Raw genomic sequence first — 27,518 nt, forward strand, 5'->3', positions numbered from 1 at the left:
TCACACACCCAGATCTCGGTTGGCCACTCCGAGCTGTTCTTGGAGACTCTCAACAGACCAGGCCCAGGCATTGGCCTTCTTTTGGGCTACCCTTTAGCGTTCCTTTTCGAAATCATGCTCGGCAGAAAGGTGAATAATCTCTGCCTTAGTGGCATCGATCTCATGTCTCAGGTTAGTATCATCCTCGAGTATCGCCTCGAGCCTCCGCTTGTCCACTGAAAGAACCGTATACTTTTCAGGTAGGTCCGCCAGGTCATTTTCAGCCTTAAGCTTGCCCTCTTTGGCAGCCATAAATTTGGCCTTGAGTACCGAGGGGTAGCCCACCGAAAGCAGTTGATCCTCCTTCTGCTATATCAGGATCTTGAATTTTGCGATCTCACGACCCTGCGCATCCAGCTTACCCCGAACGTCTTCAAGCTGGTTATACAACCCGGTATTTTCCCTAATATATTCGAGAAAGCCCTCATACTGCAAAAAGGATCGACTGTGGAAATGAAAAACTCATTAGGCAATAACTGCAAACCAAAAGATGAAATCTAAGCTGAGGATGTTGAACATTCCCGGCTGGCTAAATGCATACTCCTGTTGAAAAGACACCGCCACAAGACTCGATCCATTTTTTCTTGATCTTCATCGGGCGCAAGAGGCCGAAGATAACTGGCAATTGCAACCGACCGAGTCATGAAATGCGTGTCCGTGGAAACAGTGACTACGATGGACCTTGTATCGTTCGGCTTGGCATTGGGGCTGGAAAACTATTGACGAGGTAAGGGCAAAAATCTAATTCGTTATCCCTCAAAGGTCTCCTCGACCCTTGAGGAATAGGCAAATTAAATCCCGTAGGATTTGAAATGGCAGTAGGAGAAGAGGCATCAGCATCGAACATACCTTCGAATTCTTTCTGCCCAACGAGGAGAGAAGAAATAGTTCGGCATCTTCGACCGAAGGCAGATCGTCCTCTATCAAGATGGGACCCTTCGGGACTGTAGTCCCTGTTAGGCCAAGATCTAGCAAAATGGAGGGTCGCTCATAGCCACCTTCAGCTGTCTGACTGGCTGCCCCGGTTACATTTCCCTTAGTCGTGATGACTGGAAGGTCACTTACACTAACACTGTGGCGGCAGTTGCTTCCGAGCCAACGGTTGTAAAAACAAATCCTCCTCGAGAGCGTCTTTTAATGTCCGAGTCTGAGTAGTTTTATTTTTTTTCTTGCCCATCAAATATGAGGTCTTTGAAGATCTACTCCTTTTTTTGCTCCTCGAGACCTCAGCAACGACTTGATCTACACCGTCAGATCCAACATTTCTTCCGTCGCCCCCTCTTCAGGCCTGCATAACACATGGTTAATCACCGATAAGGTTTATGGGGTAAGGTCAAAAGGGCGCAAAAAATAAACTAAAGGCTCATCGTCGTTCTTTGCTTCCCACCGGCCTGCGAAGAGGTCTTTCCATGTACAGATTTCATGGGGATACTACCATTATGTCATCCACCCACTTCTCGAACCAGGTATAGTATTCGGTAGCCACATTTTGGCTGAAAAAGGAAAAGAAAAGGAGGGAAGATGTTAAGAAATTAAAATACTTGCAAGAAAAGAAATAAGAAACACTGAGAGAACTTACGGGATCTATTCCACTTCTCGGGGAAGGGAAGGTATTCTCAAGGAATAATCTCTTCAGTCTTGACCCGAACGTAGCATTCGAGCCAACTGCGATCTCTTGTTTCGTCCACGCTGAAAAGGATTGGATACTTACCACGTTTAGTAAGCTTCACAATCCTTCCGCGAAAAATCCGATGGGAATAAAGAAGGATCAGATGATGTAGAGTAAACGGGAGATTGACGTTGTTAGCCAAAAAATGGATGCATGTCACGATCCGCCAATCGTTCGGACCAATTTGTGCAAGGCACAAGTTATATGTCTTGCACATATCAAGAATGACCTCGTCAATCGGAGGTTTAAGTTTGAGGGTGAAAGGGTAAGTATAAACAGAGGAGTACCCTTCCACGTAAGTGGTGATATCATCATCCGGGCCCGAGATTGCAATCTCTTCAGGACATACCTCCAACCGCATTCTGAATGGACCTTGGGAGTGATAAAAACATCCATTACGGAGGGGTAGCACTGGACATCATAACCCCGGTCCGCATTATTACCTTTCGGAGGCTTTTTTATCGTAAATTCGGAGTCGAAGTGGTATATTGTAGGGATGATATCCTTACCTCGGGGTTTGTATGGAGCATTAACCTTAGTCTCGATCGGCTAAGGAGATCCTACCAGAGAGTCTTCATGGGAGGAGGATGCCGGACTCTGAGCCATTTGTGAAGAAGGGTAAAGGAAGAAAAAATGAAGGAAAACCTTATGAAGGTTTGATGATTTGGGGAAACTCAAGAACTTTGTATGAAGTTTCCGGCGAGTAAGATTCTGATTCTGATGGGTAATATAGTAATTCCGGCAATGTTTTTTCCTTCTTAGATAAATAAGACACAAGTTAAAAGCAAGGAGTAAGTTTGGTGAATTTTGTAAGTTGAAAATAGTAAAAATGGAAGAATTTTGAACTATTTATAAGCGAGGGGTCATAATGACAAAAAGGTATTGATCAGATAACTCATAGATCAGCCAATAGTGAAGCCACACGTTGCTGAAGTTAGACGGACTTGACGTTTGAAAGGACGTCTTGACTTTTCCCGTGTTATTGCGAAACTTACAGGATAAGGTACCCATAAGTTCATCGTAACAGAGGCGTAAATGAAGAGAAAAGTTTAAACGGATGGTGAAGGCCAACTGCGCATGGGTAAAAGTTGGAAGTTGGTAAAAATATTCATAAACCGAATAGTTGCAGGTCAACCCCGAAGTAGTTTCTACTAATCTTTATAACGAATGTCCGATTTCCTCGGTTACGTCAACTTCACAAAGCAAAAAGGCATAACTTATGATCCTAAACTAGAAACAGAAGGAAGTCCAATTCGGTATGGTCAAACCGAAGGTTGAGAACTTCGGCCTATACCCTCAGACACTCCTACAATCATACATCAGCTAAATGACCCCGGGACTATCCTCAGGAATAGCCGAACCAGGGCTGATTTGTTCAGATAAATCCTCTTCATCAAGAACAATCACTGAGGGTGGCCCATCACGAGGAATTTCCCTTCAAGTCTGCAAGATGTGTCGCGATCTGACCCTAAAGCCTATCCCTGAGGGAACAGTCGAGGTGCTTGCAGGGACTCTCCGTCTGGATGCTTTCGCCGATACCGTCATAGTCTTTCTTCCCTCAAATACATCCTCGGCACCCTCATCAACAATGTTTTTTCCTTTGGAAGACCTTTTCGTCGGGAGCCCTAAAAATCTAAGAGTCGAGGTTAGAATATATATCAGAAAAGCAGACTAAGGAATTCCACGAATAGATTGAAATTTACCATGATTTTTGCTTTTTCACCCTTCGGGTGCCATGTTCCTCCAAGAACGGCGCATACCACGAGAGGCGCTTAAAAGTGCAACTACCCATTTGAAGATAGTGATTACAAGCTCAGGTTCAACCAGATTTGGGGTGGGGTTCCACGTTTCTAGGAAGTCTACGGACAGGGAATGGTGGAGTTGGTCCGTACGAATCATTACGAACCCATGTAGCCATCCGCTGTCATAGTCATCTTCCGGATCTATGAGGCTTCAAGTTCCACAGGGGAGCAAATGAACTATGCCCCCTTGGATTACCCGGGGTACATATATATGGATCAGATGGTCGAGGGTAAAAGAAACCCCGACTACATTGGCCAAAACTTCGAGGCAGTATACGAGCCTCCAAATTTGCGGAGCAATTTGGCCAATACAAACATGGTATCGATGACAGAAGTCCTCAATCATTTGGGGAATGGGAAGAGAAAAGCCGATAGTAAAGGGATAGGTATATGCCATCGAATAACCAACGACATGATGGTTGATTCTTGCCCCACTTTCAACAGAACGGACGTCAACGTCTACACTAAAGTTACAATCATTCCTAACTGTGGGGATAGTGTTGGCATCAATGAAGGAATAAAAGATGTTACTCAAGAAAATTTTTGGCACATCATGGTGTTGAAAAGGACAGATGACAACTTTCTCGTATGTGCTTTTGATGATAAAAGGGAAGAAGTAAAAGATAACAAAAGTTTTTTGTTGATTCTCATAAATATGCTCCTTTAGGCTTTGAGATGGAATCCAATGCTTATAACCTGCACACTTTAATTAAAAGGCAAATTAAAAGGCGCACTTTAATTTATCTTATGTAATTTATACGTGTATTAATTGAAAAGAAAAACATGAATGAAATGTTATATTATTTATGTGAAAACAGTATTCAGTTATTTCCTCCTATATTATAACCAGCCGACACAGATTTTGGATGACAAGGAAGAAGTACTTGTGAATACATCAAAGTATAAGTACACAACATTATGAATTTTATAGTATGATATTTATTAATAATTAACCCTAATTAATTTTATGCATTCTTGCTACAATTTATCATTTCACTAGTATTAGCGTCGTGCATTGCACGTGTCAATAACTTACAAATTCTATACGAAAAGAATAAATTATGTGAAATAACAATGAATGTTAAAATAGTGTAACATTCATTAAATGACATAATAATATTATTACATTGATTTAGTAGCTGAATTACCAGTAATTATAATAAGTATTTAGACTTTTCCTTGAGTCCTTTGATATGATAAAATTATAATCTTAATAATTATTTCTTCTTCTCTAAGGTTAGATACATTTTGAGAAAATGAGAATAAATATATTTATCTTAAAAATAATACTCTGTGTAAGTATTAGATGTCTTACCAATAATAATTTAATCAACGATTTTCACATTATGCTAGAATTTATGTAAGTGGTTATTTCATCAAAGTATAAAACTTAACTTCTGGATATAAATATATTACTTGTTTGTTTATTCATATATACCTGTGATATCTCTAAATATTTATTTCTTGAAAATTTAATCTATGAAATCCTGCAATTTAAATATTCATATATTTAGAATCTTGAAAAAAACAACAATGGGTTAGTGCTCAATACATCAAATTAATAACATGAACAAAAACATAAAAGTTGAGAGTGTTATATTATTCACGCCAAACATCAAAAAAGAAGTTCAATTAAAGAAACATGTCTCGGTTAAAATATTTCTTTTATGTTTTTCTATCGAGTTGATTCTTATTATTATTTTTTTTCTTTTGATATTTATATGTCTATTCTTAACATGGTGAAGAAATATGTTCATTGTAATCTATAGTACATAGAATTCTTGTTTGTTCATTCAAAGTACATCAAAATCATAGGAAAGTTAAGTTGACATCTTGGTCCACTTGTTTACACCCTCTTTATCGCATTCATCCTAGATCAAATAAAATTTTAGGCTACCCTAAACTTCAAATCTTGAAGCTCGATGGACTCCGCCAATATACAACTTTAAGAATATGTTCACACTGCTTAGGACGATTTTTCAAAAGTATGAAAAAATAAAAATAAGAGATTATAGTTATTTCAAAGCTTCAAGTATTAATTGTACTTACAATCTTACATAAAATGCTTGTCGCTTAATTCATCTTTGAATTAGATGTATCGTGTTAATTTTGACTTCTCGAAATTTATACTTAAAATTAAATCAAAGCTTTAAAATTTTAAGGGGAAAAAAAAACGAACATGCATTGGTGATGTGCCAAACTGAAGAACAAAATAATTCTAGAATATTAAGATTTCCTTTTTTTCTTACATGAATATCAAAGTGAGAAATTCTTTTTAGAAAGAGAAAATCCAAGTCCTGTTCATCATAAAATAAAAAAGATAAAAGTGAAAGAGCATGGAACATCAATTTACTCACTGGAGATTGTTTTCTTGGATTCACCTTTGTTTCTTCAAAAGGATACTACTGCTCGTTGATTTATGCCATAATTTTTAGATAATTATGTATTGGTAATATCTTTTTTTTCTAAAAAAAAAGATTACCGTAACAATTATATACCTAAGAGGCTAGAATTAACTAAAAATCTTGCATTACCAAAAATAACGGTAACAAAGAAGAAAAACATTTGACATATGTATATCCAACTATAAAATGTAAATATATGACAATAAATACACAACCAAATATAGATTTTATTATGAAAATTTGTCGGTTTGGAACTTACTCGGCGCGACTTTACACTTCTAAAAAGATCTATCATTAAAATTATCTAAAAAATAAAAGCAACAATTAGAATGAGTATATTGGATTAGGGGAGAGAGCAAAAAGATTGAACTTATTATAAGATGAAGTATGATACCTTAACCAAGATAAATTACTAAGAAAATAACTCATTAAAAATCCAAGATTACAAAGATTGCAATAAGAGGAAAAAGGGTAACTATTAGCTTAAATTATAGTTAAATAGAAACAATTATTTTTTATCTCTCCGCCCATCATTTCCTTTTTCGGGTCTCCAATTCTTCTCGATTTGTTCCTCAATCATTAAATATATTGTAGCATTAACTTTGTGATATGATTCAACCAAATCACTGAAAAAATCTGTATAAGCTAAAATAAACAAAAAATAATCAAATAATAATTCAATAAAAGACAAAAATATGAAGGAATCAAATAGAAGCAGAAGCTTTATAACTTGTAAAACAAAAAGGCATAAATAGAAGCCAACATTCAGAATGTTTTTTAAAAACTATACTATGCAAAGATATATAAGTGTATATAAGTTAATGAAGCAAAAATGAAAAAAGAAGACAACTCAACAAAAAGCACTGTCCTGGAGGTGTATATACTACAAATATCTAAACAAAAATAACATAGTGATTGGCGAAAATCTCTAAACAGAATTTCATTGACTAATATGGAGATATAGGGATACCTTAAAATTCCATGACCTTTCTAATCCGTGTTCTAATAAAAAAATCTGGCAAAGTGATTAACGACAATAGCGTAGGCTCGAATGGTAGCGACCGTTAGAAGAAGTACGATGATTGGATGTGCGATGTTTGCAGACGGTTTATTCTTTTATGGAATCAACCATACAACTATAACCTAATGTAAATTATTTAAATAAGGTAACAATGAAAAAGAGTACACTACGAAAAAACCTCTAACCTTTTCTACCTTCGGGCTAGGTAGCAACATAGACTGAATTAACAGGCTGGAGAAATAGAATTTGTAACATGAATCAACCAATCTATGGAAAAATAAGAAAACAATTAGATCATTAATTAAACATCTATCCATCATATACAATATTAACACATGTAAATTATAAAAAGATTGTATCATTGAAAAAGAACACTCTTCGAAGCACTAAGCTCCCGCTATGCGCGGGGTCCGGGGAAGGGCTGGACCACAAGAGTCTATTGTACGCCTTACCTTGCATTTCTACAAGAGGCTGTTTCCGCGGCTCGAACCCTACGTAAAAAGATTGTATCATTGAAAAAGAACACTACTTAAAAAAAAAAAAAGAAAAAAAAAAAAAGAAGAAGTTGTCGATCATAGTCTTAGGCCTTATTTGTTTCCATTAAGATTAAGACATCTGAATCTGAATACACATCTGAATATTAAGATGCTGCCTCTATCTCTGAACACTGAATGGTTAAGACCGTTTGTTTTCAATATCTGAATATGCATAATTTATCTTCTTAAACATAATCAATATAAAATTAAAATAAATTAGGAATTAAACTTTATATCAATAAAATATTTTAAAAGATCTCATTTCAGCTAAATGAATTTATTTTCTGATAGAAATTATGACTATTTGATATTTTAACAACACTATTACACGAAATGTCTTGTCGAATGACCAAATTCTATCATATATACTAGCAAAAAGATTATCATAACTTAAACTTGGAATATAATATTACTTTATAATAATTGTGTATCAAAGTGATTACTGAAAAGGAATACTGTAGCTTTTATAAATTATATCATACTTTAGCGTTTTGTCCTATAAACCTCATTCAAAAAGAAACAAAGAAATAAATTAATAATAAGCAAAATAGATGAGGAAAATATTGCCGTCATGTGGAACGATTTTTTTTAGTACAGTCCCATTATGACCGTCAAATCCACATCAACCAAACAATTTGATAGACTCTGTAAAGATTTTGGAATAATACCAGTTTAAGAAGAAAAAGATTTGGTCATTGATTGATAGTTGGAGAGGCAGAGGCAGGCGTGAATTTTTTTTGTATAGAAGAAGAGAAAGCGTGAAATTTGACAGAAATAGAGGCGGATATATTTTGAGAGTTTGAATTGTGTTAAAACTTTGTTACAGATCTAATTCATTCAGATCTATTCAGACCCATTAAGAGCTTTTAAAAGAGAATAAACAAATACACTTAATGGGCTAGATCTGAATAATTAAGATTCAGACTTACAAAACAAACACACTTAATGGCTGAAATCTAAATGATTAAGATTCAGATCCCCATTAAGTGCAAACAAATGAGGCCTTAAGGAGGTTTTCTTTCTCTATTATTTCACCCATTGATAAAATTCTTTTATAGATTTGCAATGCACTTTTCTAACCCAAATGGATTTTATTTGCAGATGCACTTTTCAAACCCTAATAGGATAATATATGAAAATAAAAAAAAAGTTACCTTCAGTCCTTCACGTTGTATTAGCACGCGTAGCTTTACCTTATTACTTTATTTACACAAACTTACCCACAAAATTATAGGAATAGGAGTCTTGGATGGAAAGTAATTGAAAACAATTTTTCCTTTTGTTTTTCTTTTTTTGATTTAAAATTTTGAAATTATATAAATGGAATGTCAAAGTGGCATATTTTTAGTTGAATTCAAAATACCAAAAATATAAATGCACGTTGATTTTTTAGAGTTTTTTTTTTTTTTTTGAACTTCAATAGTTTATAGGATACCTAAAAGAAAGGCTAAATATTAGGAAAAATCTTAAGTTACATGGAAATTATTCTGAAAAATGTCACTTTCTACAATTTAATAACCAAGATTTAGATGGTTTTGAAGTCCTAAATATTAGGTGAATAATAAATGTCTATTTTAAAAAAAATATAATTTTTATTTTGAAAGGACTCCTATTAGTGTTAGGTGAAATATCAGGAATATAATTAAATAATAATTTGAAGAAATTAGTAAATGACTATTTTGTCTATTGCAGAGTCTTTTAATGAAGGGTAAAAAGTTTAACCAACATTTTTAAGGCCCTTCACACTTTTAATATAATATAGATATAGATTATGATAAATTAATTTGATTTAATATATGCATTGATTCAGATAAGTATTGTGATTGACTAAGTATTTTAAAAAAAAAACTAATCTACCTAAGAATAGTTTTCTAAGAGAAAAGTTCAATTTCTTTTTTGTTGGCAATTAAAAGAAACTTTATTAATTACCAAGTGCAGGGAAATACAAAGCCAAGGGAGAGAAAATCCTATTCCTCCCTGATCAAAATAAAAAACCAAACAGCCTAAGCTAACCTCTACCTCTAAAGGAGGAAATCACAAAGCCAAACTAGCAATACAAGTCATCAGTCTATAGTTACTCCTAGCCTGGATACACAGTGCCAGTTTGAGTTCGTGGAGCGAAATTTCCAAAGTTTTTTTTGCCTTTTGCTGATAGGTTTGAGCATTTCTTTCTGTCCAAATATCATAAACCACAACAACAAAACTAGACTACAAGAAAATAGGTATTTAGCGAGGGGAAATTTGGTCGTTAGAAGACCAAATCCAGTTGCTATAAGTCAATAACGACGGGAAATAATCCGGTCGTCACCGGTCGTTAAAAGCCTCGTCGTTGAAAGTTAACGACCGGATTGAAAGCTGGTCGTTAAAGAACCTTTAGCGACAACATAAATTCCAGTCGTTATACATCCATTTAGCGACCGGATTTTCTCTTCGCTAATAAGTCATCCGGTCGTTAATAATCTTTGATGACACCAGCTAATTTGGTTGTTATAAGTGATTTTACCGACGAAAATTCCCTTCGTTAATTGTATGTTACTTTTAACAACCAATTTTCCTTTTGCTACTACCCATTGAATTACAAAAATTTATATTACATGAACCGTGCAAATGATCTCATATGCTTTCGCACAGACCAAGACACATCCGGAAGTAGAACAATAATCTATATTCATATAAATTTTCATTGTTAATACAAAGAACTAAAACATCATAGTACCATAAAATATCCATCCAAATTGTACGACAACATTTTTATCAGTTTCTAAAATGAGAGAACAAAATTGAGGAATATGTACATAAGACATCGTCTTTGAACCATCCCTAGCAAAACAAAAAAAGACCTCTCCACTTCAACTTGCTCTACACTTTCTTCAAGGACAGGTTCTTCAACTTTGAATTCTTGATCTGTTCAAAGAACAAGTATATGTCAGATTTTAGTAACAAAGAATAAACCATTAAAGAAGAAAGAAGAGACCTTGATATCTTATTACTTCTAAAATTCATCTAATAGAAAATAAAGTTGAATCTATAAAAATGAATCCCAAAATTTCAGAACCCCAAAATTTCAGAGACATCACACTGTCAAGCTGTTTATCTATTGGAGTATGCACATTTGAAGAACGTTTACATATATTTTTTGATGATTGACAATTTTGACACGCCACCTATGCAATAACTTCATTTATCTCCAGTCTCACTAGACAAAAAGTGAAGAAAATGCATGCTGCAGTGGAGTCAACCAACTGAAGTTCATAAATTCGACTTCTCTAGATATAGAGGCAAGCTTACCATTACCTTCGCTGGATCAAATTCAAAAAAGATTGGCGAAAAAGTAGCAGATAAAACAAAAAAATATATAGAGAGAGATGTAATCTACAATAACAGAATTTGATGGATCTATGGTTCCTCATTGTCGTCTTTTTTGGAGAGTCTTCTAACCTAGCTTCATCATTAATGCAATCAGAAGAGCAAATAAAAGACTTCAAAGGCGACATACCAATAGTATTGAATTTACATAAATTTGTATAGTCTTAAAAAAACCAAAGCTAACAAGTAGTATGTATTACCACATTAGCCAAGACATGTTTGATCAGGAATATGCCCCAACACAATCAATTAATAAACTAACCAGCAAACAACTTGAGGCATCTCTTCCTGATTTTTCTTGATTTTCCTCGAATCAAAAGAAGCTGGAGAGAAGCACTCCCAAAATTTCTATACTAGAAAACCACTTTCTTTAACCCCACAAAGATACAAATGAAACACAACAGTTTAAAGGTGAAAGATAGCCGCCATCCGTCATTGGCTAAGGACTCCATAAAATAGAAAAAGGAATATTCTGTTCTTTTCTCCTATTTAATTGTTGTTCATATACCAAACTTCATTTTATAACCAACCTTGTGTTACTGCTTTGATTTCTAGTATTTCTTGTGTTCTATGTCAGGGTGGGCATTAAACAGTTTAAACCAGAGAAATTCGGTTTATTCGATTATTTGATAAGTTTCAGTTTAAAATTAAAAAGATTCAGTTTTTTGTTTTTCGTTTAAAATGTTCAGTTAAACTGAAGCACCGAATAACTGCAGAACTTACTCTGTCACTTCCTTATACAGTTTGAAATTAAAAGTAGCATCATTTTGGTCGACTAACTTTCAATAAAGAGAGACAATCTTGATAATTAATAGTTAGTTATAATTAGTTGAATTACCTTTGCTTAGGTACTAATAATAATTATTATTTCAGTTAAAAGTAAGACATTTCCCAATATTAAAACTACTAAAAAGTAAAAGAATGGTGTCCATTATGCTTACTTTTCCAAGTTAAGCAGTCAAAGCAAATTATTATATTTTCTCGTGGAGTACATTAGATAGTTTGCAAATATATATATATAAATGAGCAAGACTGAAATGACTAACCTCCACCCAGCGAACAAAAACTAAAATAACACTATTTTGTTAGTGTTTGTACAAGTTTGAGAGGTGGAATGATTGACTCCATGACCCATCGTTTATGAGAGCCTCACGTGAAACTCCATTTTTGCTCCAATTTGTTAACAAGAGAGATTGTAGGAAAAAAGAAATAGATTAAGCAGTTGAGTAGTTATGTTTAAAACTACACCAACGGAAAATGCACTTAGCCAAAGACAAAATTGTAACTAAAAGATACCTCACGCATTATCTCACTAATAAGGCTAATCTAAAATGCAGGCATCTATTAGTATAAAATCTAGAAAGAAATCAACAAGCCAAAAAATGAGGACAATTAGGCCAATGCCTTAATACAAATCACAAAGTAGTGCAAGAATTGCAAAAAGTGAAATGAATAAGGCTGGACATTAATATATTCAATATATGCACTGATTGGATGATACAAGGAACAAATATGCATATGAAAGCATCAACTGCTATGCCCCTGTAAATCGCAAGAAAAACACTTCAAAAACTAGCCCAAAAAAAAAAAATCACAATCACCATTTGTACAGTGAATGGACTGCGTTTCTCCATTTATGTAACAACAAACATGGTGGGGAAACTGAGAAAGAACTGCACATCTTAAATTTTCCTAAAGCGTCTACATCCCATATGGTCGCACGACTATCTTCTGTTCAGCTAATGGAAAATCAAAGAAATTGCTAAAAAGAAATAACAATGGCTCAGAGGATATTTGGGACATGGAAAACTAAAATAAAAAAAATGCAAATTATAACCCCCTGCAGATTCATTTTCATTATTTTATATGTAACATATACACCCAACACATTGGTATTGAAACTGAGCTTGTGACCCCAAAAATTCTTGACAGCCGATTATTCAGTCTCATATGCAAGGTAACCAAATTCAGCAGAATCAATTACTCATATTTTTTAGGCAGCTATATAATAAAATTATATGTACCTTAACACCAAATCGCAAAGAGAGGGGGTGGACTGGTGGAGGGTGGAGGGTGGGAGGTGAAAACTCAGTTGAGCTTTTACAGGGTATCTCTGTCAAATGCCTCACATTAACAAAATAGAGGTTTAGAAAATAATTTATTTAAGAGACAGTATACATGACAAAGCTCATTTATCATACACACTCTGTAAGACTTGCAAATTTGTCACTTTGGCTATAGAATAAATAGAAGATTACGGATTTTATACTCTCTCTCAGCATTTGAGTTCACCAGATGTTTAGCTTTGCGTCCAAACATAAAAAAGCTAAGTGAAAGGTTTTGGACAAACCTGAAATTAGGCTCCTCTGTTGTTGCAAAGATCACCTAACCAGGTTTGTCCAAAAATGTCTTAAAATGTAACTTTGAACATGGAATAGGCGGTGCAGAAGTGATTTGCTACAATACAGCTAGTTAATAAATATTTCATAGTTCACTTTACAGATACCATGTCAGTGCTACCGTCAACATAAATTCACATTCTATTTTAGGCAGCACATCAGCAATAGGTTGAAAGCATTTGATGTCAAAGAAAATAGAGCCTTGTTCTATGCTGCAATGGCACATAATTCGTACTTTTCTTGCCCCATTTGCAAACACCATTCAAGTGACAACAGTATAGTATCCTAGTATGAGTTCCTTAATATTGCTATGAGCTTATTAGTTTTTTGTTGACTATACTAAGCATACTATTCCATAATTACTCATCCGGTTAATGATCAATATTATCCCCAAACCCCATACCGATTTTTTTTTTAAACTTTTCTTTAAAAAAAAAAAAATTATTACATAGGGGGTAGGGGAAGGGGAAATGGGGGAGGGGATTACAACGTTAGGATTCGAACCCTCACCAACAAAGTGAAAGTTCAAGTAGCCAACCAACTGAGCTACTAAATCCCTACCCGTACTGATTTTTTCCCTTTAAGTGATAAACACAGTGAAATTATTACTGAAACTGCATGCAAGAACATCTTTTTTGAACCCCAATAATTAAGTTTAAATTACTAAAAATACTAATCAAATAACACCATTAACTATTTTCATAGTTATATCACAACAAATCAAAGGGAAAAAAAGCTACTTCTGCACACTAATCGGTAATGCTCCTAAAAGCTGGGTGTAATTATATAAGCAAACGGGCAATTCTAAGAAGAAAATCATTATATTTGAACAAAATGTATCACCAAGAGAGATAATTGGAACAATAAAGGAATTTTCAATTCTACAACAGTTACGACTGGAAGTTTAGATACTTGGCAGAAAACATACCTTGATGAGAAGGTGGACGAAACCCTAGACCACTTCAATAGAAACGGAACCCTAGACCACTTCAACAGAAACGGAGGATTAGTCGCAGTGAGGACTCCAAAATCGTATGTGATTCTTCCTTGAGTTGCTTCGTGCTCAGTAACTGTAAATTTTATGCAGAAAATAAGGGGTTTTCTTTCATTTATTCGATGGTGGGTTGGGGAAAATCGCAACAGAGAGAACGTGAGGGATTTTCTTTTGTTTGGGGTCCCGGCGGAGGGGGGGGGGGGGGGGGTGTAGTGTATTGGGAAAAAATAAGAGAGAAAGGTTAGCGCCCTTTTTTTAATTAATTAGTTTTAGCGTCCGGATATCATGCTTTTTAACGGTCAAACATTATCCCCTCGTTATTCCTAGGCTCAAATTTCACTTTAACAACCGGAAAAATATTTGGTCGTTAGAAATATGCTTCTAACAACCGGATTCATATCCCTTCGTTAAGAAGTGGTCGTTAAAACCATGTTTTTTTGTAGTCTTGATCACAGTTCCTCTAGCATTCTTCCTCTTTGCCATTTGTTTCACCCATTGCCATTCAGCCTCCCAGTTCAAAATTGTCCTCTTCCAGTTTTGCCATTCAAGCACTTTCATTCAGATAGTATGAGTTTAAGAACACTCAAAATAAAGATGAGAAGCAGTCCCCGATACACTTGAGAAAAAAAAACTATTGACAGTAACAGGAATTCCCCAATTAATGAGAAGATCTTTGCTCCTCAACCTACCATGTAGTTGCAGCCAAAGAATAAAAACTTGTTTAGATTCAGCAAGATTATGACATATGAGCTGCTTCCATGCCATATTTGGCACATCCCCTCTCAGTCTTTTGTAAGCTGCAGCTATAAGAAACTTACCTCTAGGCAGTAATGTGGTTTGGTCTCCCAATATCACCCAATACTTGCTTATCTGAGTAATTTTCCTAACCATCCATGATTCTTGAGTAGGAATCTTCATGTTAGATTTACCTCTGAAGTATTTGATTTTTCTTACATCTGTTCTACACAGTTTTTGGTCAAAGGAAGTCTCGCTCATATTTGTCTTTGTTAATTTTATCTCTCCCTGCTTCCTTTTATTTTCAAATTTCGGTAGCCTGTGCTTGTGCTATATATGGCTCACGCACAGCACTACCATGGCGCGAAGTCAGATCGAGAGACCATTGCGCGACGCGGATCCATCGTATGGTCTGGGCTTGAGATTTCTTCTACCTTCCATGCGAGACATGGCTGTTGTATAGAGATTTTGGAAATGTAACGTTCTGAAATTTGACATGGATGGGGGGATTGTGCAGGAGACAACTGGTTTCTCGGATCCAGAGACATTTTATCTTCTCCGATTTTGAGTATTTTAAATCATTCTGTTGCCCCATCTAAGTCCCAAACCGTCTCGTATGTCTGTTAACTCGTCCCAAATGTACCGCTTTCCTCCAATGAATTTCAGACAATTTAGCCATGGATTAACCACTATTATTTAGCTCATCAATTTAGTTCCGACGAGTTAGAGGAATTCATGAGTTTTACATAAATTTGCATCGGATTAATACAATATTCTAAATTTAATCGTAATGCTCTCTCTGTCCAGTTTATATGACACACTTTCCTTTTTAGTCAGTCCAAAAAAGAATGACATATTTTCTTATTTGACAATAATTTAACTTTAAAATTCACCTTTTACGTTCAAGAGATTATCTATAACCACACAAATATCTTTAGCTTGTTTTACACCACAAAAACCTTCATTTCTTTGTTAAACTCCGTGCTCAGTCAGATCTTTGTCGGGATTTCTCACGTTCATCGTAAAGGGTTTATTCATTGCAATCTGAAACCGGCTAATATACTTATTTTTAATCATACTAAGGATGTGCGCCTCGAGCTGGCTGATTTTTGGTTGTCGTGGAGATCAACTGGAGGGAACGAAACACATAAATATCAAGACAGATTTGAGTCGAAGAAGTGTCGCCATCACAGAGGGACTCTGGTATACGCATCCCCGGAATCTGTAGTGTGTGTGATTCATGGTAAACCCAGGGATATTTGGGCTCTTGGTTGCATAGTTCTGGAGATGATCACGGGCAGACGGTTATGGTCAGGATATAGAAGTAATGATGATTGTTACACCCCGCACTTTCAGAGCACGAGCATACCACGCACTTCACCGTTGTAATGGAGTATCCGAGACGTCTCATGAAGTTTTGAAAGGTACAATTCATGCGAAGTACGTAACAATGGAGTGAAGGATGAATTGCGATCTTGTAAGTCGTAATCGGGAAGGACAACCTTGAAACATGAGAACATGCCCATTATCAAGTATAATAAATGATAAATAGTATGTAGAAGGGGGGGGGGGGGGGGTTGAAAGATTCTAGGACCAAGCAAATAAAAAAAAATAGAATTTTGGGTCAACTTTGGAGGGATATATCTCCAGGTATATTAGGATTTTTAAGGTGTTTCAAAAAACTAAAATGAAGTTCGTCGAGTCTAGTTTCAAACGCAACTAACCGCTCGTTGATAGAGATCGGAGTAGAGAATTACGGACGTTACAAGTTTGGCTGACAAAGCAGAAACGCGTGCTACAGTACCCGACTTGCTACAGTACTGCCACAGTAAACCGCTACAGTGTATCCGACCCGAATTTGACCCCTATATAAAGGGTAATAACCCTTTTTTTTCACCAGATTTTAGCCCAGAAATTTCCAAAAATTAGAAGGGAGAGTGAGGGTATTAAAAAAGTGAGCAATTTTCAAGTAGCGGAGTAGTGGTTTAGGTCCGGGTAACGCATGGTTGTGATTCTAGTATTGTTTTGCGGTGTATTTTAGTGTGGATAGCTGCCTTAACAAGAAAAAAAGGTATGAATCTTTCCCTTTTGGTATTATTTAAGGCTTATTTACGGAGATAAAGTCGTTAAATAATTGTATAGTAAGTTGGTTAGTTATAGAAGTTGGAAAATAGCGTGTGGGCTGTTTTATGGCATATGTTGGTGTTGGAAATGATGTTATTATTATTGGTATTGTTGTTGATGTTGTTGGTTGCTGAATTGGAATTTCGGGCTAGGCATATAAACTGGGGAGATGCTGCCCGATTTTCGGCAGAATATAGAGTAGTTCGACTTGAAAGTCTAGTTACTATACTATGATGAGTCTAATGATAGTGTGAATCCTCTTAAATGTAGACTCATGAATTTAGACGAATAAGTGTGGATAACTGGAGGTTGAACAGGTATGTTAAGGCTATTCATCTTTCTTTTAAAGGCATGATTCATTTCCTATGAATGCACACACGCCTTTCATAATACCTTAATTCTGAAAACCACTAGCAGCTCATGATTCTCAAAATCCCTATGATGCTAAAGCCGAATGTTTTCTATAAGGACCATGATGAGGATTATGATGATCCCATTTCTGGAGATTCCAAAGTTATGGTTTTAATGTCATTACGAGATTACTGAGCTGGTTTCAAGATTTTGATTATATTTGTTGATATTGATCTCATCTTACGATTTTGCTCAAAAGGCATGATTCCTATTTTATGATTCCATATATGTTTCCATAACTCTCTTACTTCTAAAAGTTAGAAGTTCATGATTCTTAAAAAAAACTTCTTATGATACTTAAGATGAGATGTTTTCTATGATGAACATGATAATGAAGATCTTAATTCTAGAAATTCTAAAGTTTGTGATTTTAATGCTATTATGAGATTATTGAGCTTATTTAATGACTTTCTTGATTTTATTCATTGTTGTTGATCTCACCTTATAATAATTGTTCCTTCAAGGTGGGATAAATGATGATGACTGATCCATAATATAATCGGAGGCTACCGACCTTATGTCACTTCGATATAGTTGTGGTTTTTGATTGGGCTCTCATGAATGCTTTATAAATATGTATGTATTTTCTCACACCGCGCCGCACTATAGTCGGCCGGGCATGGCACGTAGATGTGCACACCACTGCAGTGGGCATGTTATGATATCGCCCCGGACGCGGGAGGCCCCAACATGGGCTAATGATGATAACACCGAGCCTTAATGGCCGGGCCTGATACTATATATATGACATCGAGCCTTAATGGCTAGGCATGATACTATATATATGACACCGAGCCTTAATGGCCGGGCATGGTACTATGTGTATGTATAGAAATGTTTTTTTTAAAGGTTAAGCATGCATGACATCCGCCTTATGAGGCATCCAGATGTACAGGTTATCTCTCTTATTCCATATTACCTTCCATATCTATATTATGTTGTTATTCATGCCTTACATACTCAGTACCTTATTCGTACTGACGTCCCTTCTTGTGGACGCTGCGCTCATGCCCACAAGGAGGCAGGGAGACGGATCAGACCCGTAGGTGTTCTATTAGCGGATTCTCACGAGCACTCCACTTACTTCAGAGCTGCAATATATTTGGTATTGTAGTCTATTTGGTATTGTCCTTATGATCATTGTTTTCTATGTAGAGGATCGTAGACGTGTGTGTACAGTTAGATGTTTTATAGCTCCACCGGTTCATATTGTTGTATAATATATTGGTGGCCTTGTCGGCCTTATTTTGAGCTCTTGATACTTTACTGTTAGCCTTGCCGGCTTTATGATATACGTTATGTTGTGGCGACTTTGTCGGTCCGCATATGAACATATGTGCTGAATGATTGGATATCCCTATATTGGGCCTTTTCTGCGTGCAGGTATTCTTTGAGTTATGGTTTATAATGTTCAAAGTAACAGATAAGTCAGGTGGTTCCCGGCCTACGGGTCGGATCCCATTATACTCTTGGGAGGGGTGTGATAAATTGGTATCAGAGCAGTTCGTCCTCGGGAATGTCTACGAGTCGTGTCCAGTAGAGTCTTGTTTATGGGTGTGAAGCACGCCACACTTATAAACAAGATGCTGCAGGGCATTTAGGACCATTGACCTTTCTTTCTTATATTAGATCGTGCCATAGAGCTAAATCATAGGATATGATGTCCCTAATCCTGATCCAAATGTTTTGATCATAGATAAGTAGTTGGTTATGCCGCTTCGAGGAAATTGTTGAGAATTGAAGTTGTTCATTCAAAAGGTGTGTTTCCTGTTTTATTAATATGAATAGATGTTGATATAAGAACTTGAGCAAGATATTATGGGTATTTGTGATTGCTCTGTGGGGCATTGGCTGTGTTTTCTGGGCTATATGTAGGAATGAGGTAGTAAGAATTATAAAGGAAACTCTGCCAAAATTTTTACAAATTGAATTGTTTGTATGTTTATAGAGAAAGAGTAAAGGAAAAATGTGACCATCAGCCGTTGGTAAGTCATGATTGAAGGGATAACTACGAGACGCTTTTAAAGAGAATTTTTAGAATGATCTTAGTTTAATTTAAAAGAGAAACCCTGGAGGGAAAAAATGATTAGTAATTAAAGAAAGTGGAATGAGTTGCATCTGAGATTTCAGAGGATTGAGACCTATTGGAAACATAAAGAGAGTTGACATTAGGAACTCAGATACAATATTAGGATTTATAGATTAGATTGGTTAGTAAGTGATAATAAAAAGATATTGATATGGGAAAGAAAGTTAACGAGTACGGGAAAGTTCCACCCTAGAAGTGTGTGTATATATATATACGAGATCAAGATGGGTTTGTACTTATAGTGGAATGTTCTGCAAACTTCTAGGTAGATATTATTAAGTGGCAAACAGGAAAGAGCACTTTAAGAGCAAAGGAAATCAAGGAGGACCTTGAGGACCGACGTCCGACAAAATGCGGTTATAAATTAATTAAAGGAGGTTTTGTGATCGGTGACGATAAGAGGAAGCTTAATAAATTAGTAAAGTTGGATAAAGGTAGACAGTGATGGCATACGACAGTGGATTTTGAATAGAGATGCGATTATAAAGAAAATAGGTCGAATATACGAGGAATAGACATACATACAAGGAAGCTATGGTATCCTAAAGGAAAATAAGAAATGAACGAAGGAAGAAAGAAAAAGACATATTTTTACTAAAATTTCATGATGAGAACGAGAATCGCCGGGACATTAGAAGGATTACGATGCATCATTATGATACAAACAATTAGTTAAGAGAAATTATGGGACACTATGAGCCAAATTAAGGAAACGAAGAATTGTGTGTTATACCCCTCGTTTTCAGAGCATGAGTATGACAATTACCTTACCGTAGCAATGGAGAGCTTCGGAATATTTCGATATCGAGCAAATTGAAGAAAATAAGTTCGACGAAAAATTGAAAAAAAAAACATGCTGGGCGAAATTTTAGTCAACTTTGGAGGCGCATATCTCATAGTATATGTGGAGTTTTAAGGTGTTTTAAAAGCCTAAAATGAAGTTCATCGAGTCTAGTTTATGATGAAATAAACCGTTCATTGATAGGACATCGGAGTATAGAATTATAGACGTTACAAACTGAACTTTCGACGCAGAAACAAAATTTCAGCAGTACCGCTACAGTACCGCTACGGTACTGTAGCTACAGTACGACTTTGGCCTTTTCTTTAAAGGGTTAAAAAAACTTCATTTTTCCAGCAAGAAGGTTCTAAAAATTTCCAGAAAATTTAGCCCACAAAGGGGCCTCTTACATCACTTAAAAGAGAGGATTTTGAGCAAATTTCAAATCACGAAATACTAATCGAGTTCCGGGCAACGCGTAGACGCGATTATATTTGTGTTTTGCATTGAAGTGAGTTTGAAAATAAGTGGATGATGAAGATTTGGCTACCTTTATAAAAATAAGGTATGAATCATTAAATCTCTCTCTTTATCAACCTTGATTAAGGAATATTTGCAAGAATAAAGTTATAGTTGTTGTGTTGATGTTGTAAAATTATGGATTGAAATTTTGAAAGGAATTTTGAATGAAAATATATATATTAATCTTGTTGGATGTTGAGGAGGTTGTTATTGATGTTGTGGTATTAATTTCGGCTTCTTTATGAAAAATAAATTTATTAAATGGTCGTATCATAAGTTGGTTGGTTGAGAAACTATTGGAGGAATGAATGCGATCCTAATATGGTTTCTTGTGATTATAGGAATAAATTTGTTAACGTAGATTATTAGTGTGCTTTATGAATTTGAGAGAAATGAAATGTGATGTAATTATTCTTGTTGGATTTGAAAGAATTCGGGTAGTGTATGTGTTGGTTGGGCCGTTTGAAATGTTGCGTGGGATGTTGAAGTAGTCTTGAATATTGTTGAATGGTTTTGGAGTAGTATTTGAATATGTAAACAATTATGAATTAAATACAAATGAAATGTTGTTGAATTATGTAAAAGGAGTTACTAAGGTTGGGATGTATTTTGAAATAATTGTTGAAGTTAGAGATATGATTGTTGGTATCGTTGTTGATAATTTGGCCGAGTTGCATTCTCGGGTTTGTTGTTGTTAAAATTGGCCGAGTTGAATTCTCGGGGATGGCACATTTACAGGGAAAATGCTGCCGAAATTTCTGGCCTACCCCTACTTTGAGATGGTTTGGGCATGTGAAGAGGAGAGACACGGATGCCCCAGTGCGGAGGTGTGAGAGGTTGGCCATGGATGGTTTCAGACGAGGTAGGGGTAGGCCAAAGAAGTATTGGGGAGAGGTAATTAGACACGACATGGCGCAGTTACAGCTTACCGAGGACATGACCTTAGATAGGAGGGTTTGGAGGACCCATATTAGGGTAGAAGGCTAGTAGATAGTCTCATTACCCTGCCTTATTAATAGTCGCATTATCGTAGTATAATTTCTTGTGCTCTAATTTATGCTATTATGCTATTATCTGTTATTTCCTGTGCTTTGATTATTCTATGTTATCTGTGTCGCTTGCGTTACTTCATTTCCATATCGCTTTGAATCTCTTAGCCGTATCTGACCTCTTGTTATGTTTTTATTGAGTCGAGGGTCTCTCGGAAACAGCCATCCTACCTTGGTAGGAGTAAGGTCTGCGTACACTCTACCCTCCCCAGACCCCACGTTGTGGGATTTCACTGGGTTGTTGTTGTTGTTGAAGTGTTACTTTAAGATTTAACTTCTAAAGGCTTCTAATTAATGTATGGTAAATGTGATCATTTGTAGATTTTGGAGAGTTTGGGACTTGAATTTGGAGAAGCTTAAGAAGCGGAAAAGGTATGTAAGGCTTCACCTTTCCTTCTTTTGGCATGTCATAGTCATATTAGGTTTGGATACAAGCCTCGGGGGCGAATCTATTCCTAGAAATCCGAATTTGAATTTGACCCTTTTTCATTCAGTAGAATTGAATTGAATATGTCATGAATAGTTAGAAAAATTGCCTAAACATCTAGAACTTGCACAATTAGGACCCGATTACCTTAAAACTACCACAAGTGACGTCATGAAATGCAACGTACGTAAATTGTGTGCGCCACCTCATTTGACCCGAGGTGGGCCCACTATTCCCGGATTTTTTCCTTATTGTTCCGTTTGACTTATTTGAAGTAGAATCCAAAGGAAACTCTTAAATACCCTTCTAACTACTATATGATAGTTGTTTGAATTATTTTGTTAAGTCCCATAATGTATTTTGAAACATGGGAACGATTTCAGAAAGCTTATTTTGACATAAACCATTGTGACACCCGAAAGGCATACATTATGATTACTGCTCAATTTCTTTTATATGATTTGTCATCTGAGTTATTCTATTGAGTCTCCGTAAATGTGTTATACTTTGTACTGCATTAGTTTCTCACTACTCCATTCGTGAATGCCTCAATGCTTCCTCCACTGAGCCCGGGCCAGGATATGTTATCACGCGTATTCCACTGCATTGTTCGCCGTGCCTCGATGTGAGGGGGCAGATATGACACGTACATGGGTTCTGGAGTTATGCTGTGCCATGTACATATATTCTGACATTCGATGATATGATATGATATGTGCACATTCTGATATTTGATATGATTTGGCCATCTGATATGTTATGATATGTTACGGAGATATTCCCTACTCTGGAGTTATGCTGTGTTGTGGCGCCAGTGACGGGGTGGCGACCACGTTCTGTTCACCGAGTCCCATGACGGGGCCGGATATGACATATGTTTTGACATGCATTGATAGTTCTGTCCACCGCGTCCCTCACGGAAGGGCCGGGATCTGTTATACGCACATATAAAACATACGATCCTGATATGAACGGTTTGTGTTTGGAAAGTAAGTTCTCTGGCGTTTTGTATCCTCTGTACTCCTTCTGACCTATGATATTGATATACATGATCTGTGTCTGAAAAAAAAACAAGTATTCTGACATTCTAGATCCGTACTTCTTCTGACATACGACTTCGGCTTATATGATCTGTGTTTGGGAAACAATCATTCTGATATTCTGAGTCTGCACCTTTCTGACATACGACATCTGCTTACATGATTAATGATTGGGAAATAGCGCCTTGATAATCTGGATAATGTATTTACCTTTGTACTGTTGATCCAGTATGTTCTATTTTCTGTATTTCATGCTTTACATACTCAGTACATATTCCGTACTGACCCCTCTTCTTCGGGGGCAGCGTTTCATACCACGCAGGTACACCCAGATGATGTGAAGTTATTATAGAGGATGTTCTAGCAGAGTTGGCAAGCTCCTGTTGCTCCTGGAGTACTGCCGAGTCAGAGTTTGTGTGTATGCTTTCTCTGGATCGATGTAGAGACTTTGCAAACAGAGTCGTGGGTATAGTATTTCAGTTGTGTAAGCGGCTCCATCAGCCGATATGTCATTCTGTATTATATGTTAAATCCTATATGATCACAAATTCTGTTGATTCGGAAAGCTTCGAAAAAGAAATTTTTTGAGAGCATACTGTGTATTTTATTTTATTGGATTTAAAAGCCTAATAAGATTTTGTATGTCCTAAAGGTCTGTGGGTTCGCTCGGCTCCGGATATGGGGCCGGGTGCCCATCACACCCTAGTGGAATTGGGGTGTGACATTGTGAGAATGAATGAGAGAGAGTATTGACTTTTACTGGTATGGTATAAACTCAACTCGGAATCGGGAACCAAGAGCAAGAGGAATCTCAAGGGTACTGGGGAAAGGATAGCTATAAAGGAAAATTGCGGCTGAAGGAGTATGGTATAGTCGGGCATACTATAAAGAGTCTAAGGAATTCCAATGTCACCATTGATTTATTAACCTGGGAACTATTAGGCATGAAGGAAGGAAGTGGTTTGAGTTGTGTCCAATATGTATGGATGACTTGATACAAGAATCCAGTTAGCAAAAGAGAAATAAGTCAACCCATGCGATGGAAGTAACTCCGGCATTATGTGGACTAGAGAAGTTAAATGATTGCTAGGGTCAGCCAAATGACTGCCAAAGACGGTCAATACTCGAATGTTACTGGTATATGAGAACATTCTTAGACGAAATAGAATATTCCCAAGTACAGAAGAAGGAAACGTACAGGCTTGAAGGAGTTGAAATTCGAGATGAACTAATGTAGCAAGGATGTGCTAAAAAAAGTGGAAATGGACTAAATGCATGTATATTATGAGACAGTCATGGGAACGGAGGCATGACAAGATAATAAAGGTTTAGAAAATCAAGGAATAAATTTTTATCACTGCAATAAATTGTGTTCTGGGCTATGATTCGAATAGCTCATACCAGAGAAATTTTTGGTTACAATTAAGTATGCAGCAACGTACCCCAAAAAGGTAACAGAAGAAGTGAGAAGGCATACAAGTGACCAAAGTTAAGTATCAAGGACAACCGGGATTAGTAAAGAGAAATCATATCACTAGAAGAGGTGAGAGTTTTAAAAGAGGAATATTTTTAGGAATTTCAATGATCGTCAAACGAAAGAAAGAAAATATGCCTATGGATAGCATGACATCAGTACTACCCGAGACTAGAAAACATCTCCTGCGTCGTGAAATCATAAGTCACCGTTTATATCAAATCGTGAGAGTATATGTCATAGGACCGTATAAATAACCGTCCTGATGAAATGGCTAATAAATGGTATAGGGACGACAATAAATATTTGAAGAAGGATGGAAGCTAATTGAGTCTCAATTAGCCGCTGGCATAGGGGAGCCAAAGACTTAAAGAGGGAAGCACACTCATATTGAAAGAAAGTTGTAACTAAGTAAGATTTTATTTTAGTCTCATGCTTATGAGTTATTTTGTAATGATGTTAATATTGGAGGAGAGGAAATTGGAGGAAGGATTCAAATATGGATTTGAAAATATTTTGAATAGTGGATTATCTTGAGATATGATCATTAGTATGTTGTAAGTATAATCTTGTGATAGGGGATAACAACGATGATAAGAAAATATTGTATACAAGTGTATAAGAAATGGTGCTGAGGATTGTTGTATGGGTCGAATCGAGTCCCATTTGAATATAGATCCCTTAGCTATGGTATTTTTGATGCATTGGATGAGTAATCTGAGGTAAAGTAATTAATGACAATAATAAGCCATTGGCAAAGAAATGTTATTGCAAGCTATATGGGCACTACTATAGGTGGACTATGATGACATTGTAAGGAATTAAGGAGTTCGACAAAAGCATTAAAATGGAGATGAAATGATATGTATATAAAATCGATTAGTACTAAGAGCATAATATAAAGCAGCACTAGAGAAGCAAGCAAGGAAAAGTGCCACAGCTAAATAGAAAAGTTGCCCACTAGTAGAGAAATAGAGGGCTGCGAAATAGGAGGGACTAAGTCAACGGAAGGTGAAGTCATGGAAGTAGGTGAAGATAAGATCGCAGGAAAAGGATTCAAGGATATAAATAAAGGAGATAGACATTTAAGGAATTAAGAGGTCCGATTGATTGATAAACCAAAATGACAGATAATTGCGTCAAACTATGGGAAAGACTTATTAAGTGAGAATCAAGCAAAGGTTAAAAGTAGAAGGGAAGGAGAACCCCAAAGGAAATGATCAAAGAATATCACGTTTGATTGGAACAAGCGGCTAAGAATGAGACCTCGTGGAACAAGAAACATGATGGCTCTTATTGGAAAAAAGGGATGAATGAAGGTTATAGACAAAGGAAAGAATGATTCTTTGACAAATTTCTGAATTCACCCCTAAGTTATTAGCCGAACTAAGGATCAGAAACTTTAAGAGTAAATTGAAGGAAAGGAATCATTAAAGGAGAGGTTTGAGATGTTTTTGATATAATTACAAGAATTACCGTTAGTTAGCCAAGTGCCAGAAGTCCAATTGAAGGAAACAGAAACTAAGCGAGACATTTCCGTGTTACACTAGTTGAAAGATAAAGTACCGCAGAGATTAATTCGACTTCTATAGAAAGCAAAAGATGCTAAAATGTGACCAGTCTCTAGGTTATCTTTAAGGGAGGAAGAATAAGAATAAGTAAACTCCAAGAAGAAAAAGGCTTGGGACATCTGTAAAACGTAAGAAAGGTACGTGGAAATCGAAGACAACAAGAATTTCTGAATAAAAAGAAGATGGGATCAAAATTAGATAAATGTATATGGTAAGTACTGGATAAAAGAGCATATAAGAATGTAAACGATGGAGGCTGAAGAGACAATGAGAACGATAAAGCATGAAGAGTTAGTAGACAGACATATAATAAGAAAAGGGACGACCTTGAGTATAGGCATAAATTTCGGCTACAAAAGAAGTAGGATAAACTGCATAATTCGGATAAGTTCGGTTTTAAACGAGCAAGTAACACTACAAGTAAGTAAAGCAAATATCAAAAAATACAGTTAAGAACATTGACATCTACCTCAGAGCGAACTCTACCTCAACATTCGAGGACGAATGTTTTTAAAGGGGGGAGTGTAGACACGTAATTTTTTACCCTCCCGGGATGTTTTCATTGTCTTTGATTAATTTTTCTTTTTAGTCTAATCTTGGATTTTAACTACTATTTCATTTTTAGTAGGCTTATTTGCGAAAATTTAAAAGAACAAAAATATTTGCTATTTTTAGAGTATAGGTTTTGCGTTTTAAAGAAAGAAAGTTTACAAAAATATGCTTTATAGGTTTTAATTTTGTTTAGCCATTCATTTATTTTAAACTTTTTTTTTTTTAGTTATCTAGAAATAGTTATTAAATATTTTTTTATTTTTACATTTGAAAAAAAAAAGTAAATGGGATTACACCACCTCATCACAAAATGACAAAGCTCCATAACAAATCTTATCAAAATGGGAAGAGATCACGTTTTTTTTGGAAAATTTTATTGTTATGGGGTGGGTCCCACATAATAAAAAAAAGGGGAAAAAAAAAGAGAATAAAAACACATGAAAAGAAGGGGAGCATCTTTTCTGTTTTTTGCAGAGTAACAACACATGCTCCTGCTCCATTCCTTTTCTTAT

The 27,518-nt window shown here is 35.9% G+C and overlaps 1 long non-coding RNA gene and 1 pseudogene across 1 annotated transcript; one reads left to right on the plus strand and one right to left on the minus strand.

Moving 5' to 3' along the window:
- Window positions 1-10,118: 10,118 nt before the first annotated feature.
- Window positions 10,119-14,432, minus strand: LOC132635597 (uncharacterized). Its single transcript, XR_009580632.1, has 2 exons — window positions 14,166-14,432; window positions 10,119-10,376 (listed from the first exon to the last, which is right to left on the minus strand). It is a non-coding gene; the product is annotated as an uncharacterized LOC132635597 (long non-coding RNA).
- Window positions 14,433-15,324: 892 nt separating this feature from the next.
- The window catches only part of LOC132637297 (mitogen-activated protein kinase kinase kinase 20-like), a 59,772-nt pseudogene continuing 47,578 nt past the window's right edge, over window positions 15,325-27,518 (plus strand).

Source organism: Lycium barbarum, chromosome 4, assembly GCF_019175385.1.
Source record: "Lycium barbarum isolate Lr01 chromosome 4, ASM1917538v2, whole genome shotgun sequence".
Lineage (NCBI taxonomy): Eukaryota > Viridiplantae > Streptophyta > Magnoliopsida > Solanales > Solanaceae > Lycium > Lycium barbarum.